This window comes from Schistocerca cancellata, chromosome 2 (assembly GCF_023864275.1).
Source record: "Schistocerca cancellata isolate TAMUIC-IGC-003103 chromosome 2, iqSchCanc2.1, whole genome shotgun sequence".
NCBI classification, from domain to species: Eukaryota; Metazoa; Arthropoda; class Insecta; order Orthoptera; family Acrididae; genus Schistocerca; species Schistocerca cancellata.
Window position 1 is genome coordinate 677,905,373 of NC_064627.1, and position 8,121 is coordinate 677,913,493.

An 8,121-nucleotide genomic window follows, 5' to 3' on the forward strand; every position below is an offset into this window, starting at 1 on the left:
CACGTACGTTATTAAAATCGATATCAGAGTCACGGATCTCATTATGTTCCGCTACTGCCGATTTTGCGCTTTGTTTTAGTCGCATGTACCGTTCGTGTTCCTTAATGCGTTCCTTAACAGTTCTTACCGTTTCAACTGTATACACTTTGCCGCAGCCACATGTCACTTGATAGATGCCTGCATTGTGGAGGCAATCAGGTGCATCTTTTTTCCGTCGGAAAAAATCTTTTATTTTGTTCTGACTAAAGAAAAATGTCTGAATATCATTTTTCTTTAGAATTCTGCTTATGCGGTCAGTGACCCCAGAAACGAACGATAACCTAAGGGAGTGAGAATAGGGTTCCTCGTCATTCTTATTAGCGTTATAAATATTCCGCCTAAAAGCCCTGTCGATTGAATAACTGTCATATCCATTTGCCTTCAATGTCCTGTTTAAAAAATTCAACTCCGATTCCAAGTTGTCGCCATCGCTTGTAAGGAAGGCACATGAAGGCAGAGTGTTGAGTACTGCTTGCTTCTGGGCTGGGTGGTGGTGCGAAGTGGCATCTAAATATCTGTCTGTGTTAGTCGGCTTTCTGTACACTCTGTGACCTAGAGTGTTATCGGATCTTCTGTACACTAATGCATCTAGGAATGGGAGACCGACCTCACTCTCAACCTCCAAAGTAAATCTAATGAAATGTATAAGTTCTCAAATTATCACAGTAAATGCATGCGTGTCATTGCAGCACAAGTAGAGTTCCGTTGTTGATGTAGACAGTTTTACCAGTTCTACTGGGCTTGGGTGGCAGAACTCCACGGCCTCAGTCGCAAATGCAAGTTGGTTGTGAAAGCTCATCATGATTTCTATGCTGATACTCAGTGATTCAGTCGCCTGTTGTCAAGGAGATGTATTAAAGCTCACTATAGTCCGAAAATCCATCTTTGGCTGAAACGATGAATACTGCTCAATCTTTCAATGTATCTCCTGCAGCTGGTTATCAGATTGAGGCTAGGTGTGACACTGCCACGATGGCTCCTGTTCCTAGACGTTGGGCATAATTCAGTTCTTAGGCAGAGAATGACATGATACCGAACAAACATGGCTTATGTGTTGCACAGAATAGCAATGTGCCAAACATCAACAGCTACCACAGCAGCCAATTCAACAGCAGCACTCCCCGCTCCCATCAAGCTCATACTGTTTTGTGTAACATGGCAGGGCTGGGTGCCCTAAGCCCTGGGCAACTTGCAACAACTGAAGAAAAAGAGGACATCTGTGTGTCATTCCCAGCCCCCCTTTTGTAGATATGGACATGTATGTTAATTGTGTGTCTGCAGTGCTTTTAAATCATAAAATCCTGGTCATAAAAGTGTGGGTCGTGGACAAAGTGTTCATACTACAAGTGAATATGGGTACAGGTAAGACTTTACTGAATTCACAAATTTACGTTAATTTAGAATTTCCAGCGTTGTCTCCGGTTACTCAGTGATATGTGGGTTACAACAAGCAGCAAATCCAGTTTTGGGGCCGGCCGGAGTGGCCAGGCGGTTCTAGGCGCTTCAGTCTGGAACCACGCTGCTGCTACAGTCGCAGGTTCCAATCCTGCCTCGAGAATGGATGTGTGTGATGTCCTTAGGTTAGTTAGGTTTAAGTAGTTTTAAGTTCTAGGGGACTGATGACCACAGATGTTGAGACCCATAGTGCTCAGAGCCATTAGAACCAGCCAGTTTTGGTGCAAGTATGGCTCCCACAGTGTATAAGCCTGTGGTTCATTCCTGGACTTTTTTGCTGGTGGATGATGCACCGATAATTTGTTCAGACTGAATGCTTTCAATGCTTTTGCTTTCTCCACTTCGGATATGGTGCACCCCGTTTCCAACCAGGTCCCTTCCAGTAGTTAGATTCTCTGTGCTGTGCGTTCTCGTCTGTTTGGATATGGTGCACCCCGTTTCCAACCAGGTCCCTTCTGCAGTTAGATTCTCTGCATTCTGCGTTCTCGTCTCTTTTCTCGGATTGGTTCGGTTGTACCACTAATTTCGCAACCACATTACCCTGAAAACTAAGGCGCCGCCGCACTTTTCCCATGTGCGCCCTATTTAAGTGTATTTGAGTGATCAAGTGAAATCAGAATTGGACTGTCTGATCTTGGGTGTCATACAGTCTATTACATCGAGTGAGTGTTCTAACCCTCGTGACTGTTTAAAAACTCTTTGGTAAGCTTCGCCTCTGTGGTGACTTTAAAGTTTCAGTAAATGTTCAGTGTATAATTGACACTTACTCTTCGCTCCATCAAGACGAGTTATTGGCTAAACCCGCTGGTGGGAGAGCATCTCCAAAACTGATTTATCCGCATACTATTTACAGGTTCCATTGGGCGGGGTTTCTAAACAGCTCTTTGTGGTTAACACGCCCTTTTGTTCGTACCAGTATCAGCGCCTCCCAGCTATCCATTAAGTATTTGAGGTTTGAATATTCTGAGGACAGTGTTAAGCGTTTACGTCATCATGTCGCCGCTGTCACAGCTCTGCCTCGTCCTACAAATATCAAAGAATTTCAAGCATTTTTAGGTAAAATTGCTCAGTATCACAAACGTATTGCAGGTGCAGCCACATTGGTCCATTGCCACCACAAGTTACTCCAAAAGAACGTTGCTTTTCAGTGGACGCTCGCCTGTGAGCGTGTGTTATGTTTTGAAATCTAAATTACATTCTGCTCCTTATTTGGCTAATTTCCATCCTGGCCACCACTTGGTTTTCTCTACGTATATCTCTCAGTATCGGCTCAGGGCCGTTCTCGTACAATGATACAAGGATGGTTCTGAACTCTGATAGCTTACGCATCAAAAACGTTCAATCCCGCGCAGTAGCGCTACTTCAGTGTTGAAGAGAAGTGCTTTGTATAGTCTATACCCTCAAAAAGTTTCATGTGTTCTTGTATGGGTCTAACTTACACCTCATTACGACCACAAGCCCCTGGTTCGGTTGTTCAGTCCTTCTAGTTCATTGTCCAACTAAGCAGCACATCACCTCGAGTGTTGGGCCTTGTTTCTGTCTCACTATAACTATGAAATACGTTTTAGGCTTAGAACGCGACATGCCATCGCCGATACAGTGCCCTGGCTTCTAATAGGGCCAGATTCCACATTTATCATGATGAACTCCATTGTTTACACACAGACGCACAACATACGGTAAATGATATACCTATTATGGGCTCCCAGATCACAGCTGCCGTTGCTGCTGATCTGATTTTACATCAAGTTATTCACCTCAGTCAGTACGGTTGGCCGGGCAGGCCTCTGGACAGAGTTTCTGATCTTTTCAGTAACTGTTTTGCCCTCTGTCACTTCCCTTCAGTATCTGAAGGCATTGTTCACTTAACTATAGATGGGCTATCGCCCAGGCTGTGATCCCTTGTGCTCTAGTCCTACATAAGGGTTATTGATTGGAGAGTCTCGTATACCAAGTTATTGACCCACTAACATGTGCTTTGGCCTTTCATCAATGGTGATATTGTGCATCTTGTCACACCTACTCTCAATGTGCTACACCACAGGCGGCAGTGCAGGTGACACTTTCTGTGTGTAAAATATGGAGTTTCAGTCTTCGATCGCTATTCTTTATTTTCAATTACCGGTTTCGGGCCAGCTGCCCATCTTCAGATCATATGTTGTAGTTACAGAGTAACTTGTCCGTACAGAGCACACTGTTCACTGTCATAAGTAAAGTAAATTCTGTGTGGCCTGCACCACAGCATCTGTGGGGTAGCATGCATGTTGATTTCACATGAACCTTTCTAAATTCTTACTAGTTGTTGCTTTTCGATGCATTCTCTAAATTTCCATATGGTACCTGCTGTCCTTCAACGTTATCCGCAGCTATGATTCAGAGCCTCTCCAATAAATTTTCTGTTTGAGGCTTACCTTATAAGCCCGTGACAGATAACAGTCCACAGCTTATGACTCAGACATTCCACAATTTCTGCTCTCATCAAGGCATTCTCCACATGACTGCACCTCCTTATCACCCCCAATCTAATAGTGAGGCAGAATGTCTCGCCTGGGATTTGAAGTTCAAATGAGGAAGTACATCGTGAACTCCTCCACAGATGAAGCCTTGACATGTTTCTTGATTTCCTACAAGTTTACATCGGTGGTGAATCAGAGTCCAGCCAAGCTGCGCCATGATCGCCAGCCACACACACTCCTGCATCTGCTCATGCTGCCCCACTAACACCCATCCACATGGCTCTTGCCCATATTTGCTCCTGTCTCTGAAGTCCTGGCTCAAGGGTTTAGTCGTTGACTGAAGTAGATTAGGTAGATGGTCCACAGCTGCCAAGGTCACCACTTCTGTATGACGTGCACCACTTATGGGCTGGTGGTGCACCACCACAACCAACTGTGTCTTGAAGCCATGAAGCCATGATGAGTGTGAAGGTCTGGGGCAGCCACCTGTGCCTCCTCCATTAGTACCTGTCCTAACATTGTGGGGTATCTTGTGTTGTGGAGGTGGACCTGTCCTCCTTGTGGATGTTGCCGCCTCCTGCCTTTTCTTAAGGCTCTAGTCTCCCAGCATATGCTGTGAGGCCTTCCCAAGATGCTCGGCTGTCACTGTCGACCCTGTCACCAGCTGAGGTGGCGCCTTTGGTGTCTTGGACATTGGCATCCCCAGCGCACCCATCTGAGAGTTGGTGTCTTCACTATCAGCACAGTTCCACCATGTCGAAGAACGACATGTCAAGAAACAATCAGGACCTTGTTACCAGTCCTCTCTTACGGCAGTTTATGGAGGAATGGCCACCGCATGTGTCCACAGCCCAGCCATTGCTACCACTACTCACTGGTTCTGGCCCAGAATCTCCTTCAGCAGCTGTTGCCAGCGCCTGTGGATGTTTCAACTAACACCCTGATGCTGGGTCTGTGGAGTCCTTCTCCCCAATAGGGATTGGATTAGATGCTATACCCATGTACATAATACTTAGATGCATACTGCAACACCAGGCCACCAGCGTGCTACACTTCAAATTTTGTCAATGACATCTGTGTTGGCCAACCACTAGAGGCTGCCTGTGGTGGGCCACAGGACTTACGCATGAGGCAAAACATTCGCCATGTCCATTGGAATGCTCCTCTTTATAAGTGCAGTTGCTCTCATATTGTGTTCACACTTACTCTCATCAACTGTTTGTATCAGTACCTGGATTGTTTCTAAGTTTGTGTCTTCATTATCAACTGCTGTTCACTTGTATGTGGAAGAATAAATTTTGGTTCATTGTGGCTATGCTGTTGCTTGTTACTTACAATACAATACACAAATGACTTATTTGTAAAACAATATTGTACATTACAGAGGAACAAAATGAGGTAGCACTGTTTGAAATGGAGTGGCTTCATATTTGGGAGGGTGAAGGCCTCGGTCTTCATCCAGCCATCCTGATCCAGGGTTTCCATGGTTTCCCTAAATTACTTCAGGCAAATGCCAAAATAGTTCCTATGAGAAGTCAAGGGCTGAGTACCTGTCTAGTCATTGTCATACTAGACTGAAAGTATGTATATATGTGAATTTATTTTTGTTGTTCTTAAACTGTAATACCAAGACATGTCCAATATTCCTGTAAACGAGATCAACAGATGAATGTAATTATTACTACTACAACAAACCCTTCTAACCATCGACACTTATGTGTCGGCGAAAAATAGATATTTAAACACACCAAACAATCCAGAATGAGATTTTCACTCTGCAGCGGAGTGTGCGCTGATATGAAACTTCCTGGCAGATTAAAACTGTGTGCCCGACCGAGACTCGAACTCGAGACCTTTGCCTTTCGCGGGCAAGTGCTCTACCAACTGAGCTACCGAAGTACGGCTCACGTCCGGTACTCACAGCTTTACTTCTGCCAGTACCTCGTCTCCTACCTTCCAAACTTTACAGAAGCTCTCCTGCGAATCTTGCAGAACTAGCACTCCTGAAAGAAAGGATATTGCGGAGACATGGCTTAGCCACAGCCTGGGGGATGTTTCCAGAATGAGATTTTCACTCTGCAGCGGAGTGTGCGCTGATATGAAACTTCTTGGCAGATTAAAACTGTGTGCCCGACCGAGACTCGAACTCGGGACCTTTGCCTTTCGCGGGCAAGTGCTCTACCAACTGAGCTACCGAAGCACGACTCACGTCCGGTACTCACAGCTTTACTTCTGCCAGTACCTCGTCTCCTACCTTCCAAACTTTACAGAAGCTCTCCTGCGAACCTTGCAGAACTAGCACTCCTGAAAGAAAGGATATTGCGGAGACATGGCTTAGCCACAGCCTGGGGGATGTTTCCAGAATGAGATTTTCACTCTGCAGCGGAGTGTGCGCTGATATGAAACTTCCTGGCAGATTAAAACTGTGTGCCCGACCGAGACTCGAACTCGGGACCTTTGCCTTTTGCGGGCAAGTGCTCTACCAACTGAGCTACCGAAGCACGACTCACGTTCGGTACTCACAGCTTTACTTCTGCCAGTTCCTCGTCTCCTACCTTCCAAACTTTACAGAAGCTCTCCTGCGAACCTTGCAGAACTAGCACTCCTGAAAGAAAGGATATTGTGGAGACATGGCTTAGCCACAGCCTGGGGGATGTTTCCAGAATGAGATTTTCACTCTGCAGCGGAGTGTGCGCTGATATGAAACTTCTCATTCTGGAAACATCCCCCAGGCTGTGGCTAAGCCATGTCTCCACAATATCCTTTCTTTCAGGAGTGCTAGTTCTGCAAGGTTCGCAGGAGAGCTTCTGTAAAGTTTGGAAGGTAGGAGACGAGGAACTGGCAGAAGTAAAGCTGTGAGTACCGAACGTGAGTCGTGCTTCGGTAGCTCAGTTGGTAGAGCACTTGCCCGCAAAAGGCAAAGGTCCCGAGTTCGAGTCTCGGTCGGGCACACAGTTTTAATCTGCCAGGAAGTTTCATATCAGCGCACACTCCGCTGCAGAGTGAAAATCTCATTCTGGAAACATCCCCCAGGCTGTGGCTAAGCCATGTCTCCGCAATATCCTTTCTTTCAGGAGTGCTAGTTCTGCAAGGTTCGCAGGAGAGCTTCTGTAAAGTTTGGAAGGTAGGAGACGAGGTACTGGCAGAAGTAAAGCTGTGAGTACCGGACGTGAGTCGTGCTTCGGTAGCTCAGTTGGTAGAGCACTTGCCCGCGAAAGGCAAAGGTCCCGAGTTCGAGTCTCGGTCGGGCACACAGTTTTAATCTGCCAGGAAGTTTCACACCAAACAATGTTTGTAAGCTGATACACTGAGCCTATTTACCTTATTCTTTGTCTCTTTTCTTATTAAAGTCAAAAACAACTGTATTTTTCTCCATTAATAAAGCTACCTTTTTCAGAAGTAGAAAAGTTTATTTAATTAAAATTTCTTTGTCAATTTATATTATTGTTTATGTTATTGTTTTATATAGGATTTTCCTTTGTACTAGTACAGTAAAACCTACATCATTTTTCACTTTCTTTGGAAGAATCTTTATCGTAAAAAACATTCAAGTCATCATGCAACATTTGTAGTAAGTCACAAAAATAAGGCAATATAATAACGACAAATATATGCAAAACCATGATATCCACAACTATAACTCAAGTAACCATGAAAAGAATAGATTAATTTGAGATGAATATAAACATTCCTGTGGCTTGATTAGATGGGAGACCTTCAAGAAGAAATTGTTTGCCACTTTGAATATTTGCTTTCACCTAACCTACCCCAGTCATTCTGTTCAGAGAATAGGACGTGAAGTTTAGTGTGGATTATGAATCATGTGTCATTCTTGGCATAACTTAACATCAATTTGAGGTAAAGAGTAGAGCATAGTAGGACTGAAAAATTTCGAGGCCTCACAGGGCTATGATCTTGCAACCTTTTATTTTCCAAACATGAGCATTACCACTAGAACAAAAGGCTTTTCATTATATGGTAGCAAAGCACGATGCTATTCTGCTATCTTCCCGCAAGAGAATGTCAAATCGCTTTTGACCATGAAAGTCGATTCACAATTAACAAAATGCCAAAACATTTCATAATATATTTTAAACAGAGGCATTCACACTAATCGTCTATGGAACTGAAAGGGACCAGTTTCAGTGGGACGTGAAGATAAGGGTTTCTT

General features: G+C 44.6%; 2 non-coding genes across 2 annotated transcripts; one reads left to right on the forward strand and one right to left on the reverse strand.

Annotated features, from left to right (window-relative positions):
* Positions 1-6,377: 6,377 nt before the first annotated feature.
* On the reverse strand, positions 6,378-6,452 carry Trnal-caa (transfer RNA leucine (anticodon CAA)). Its single transcript has one exon. It is a non-coding gene; the product is annotated as a tRNA-Leu (tRNA).
* Positions 6,453-6,826: 374 nt separating this feature from the next.
* Trnal-caa (transfer RNA leucine (anticodon CAA)) lies at positions 6,827-6,901 on the forward strand. The gene has a single exon. It is a non-coding gene; the product is annotated as a tRNA-Leu (tRNA).
* The last annotated feature ends 1,220 nt before the right edge of the window (positions 6,902-8,121 follow it).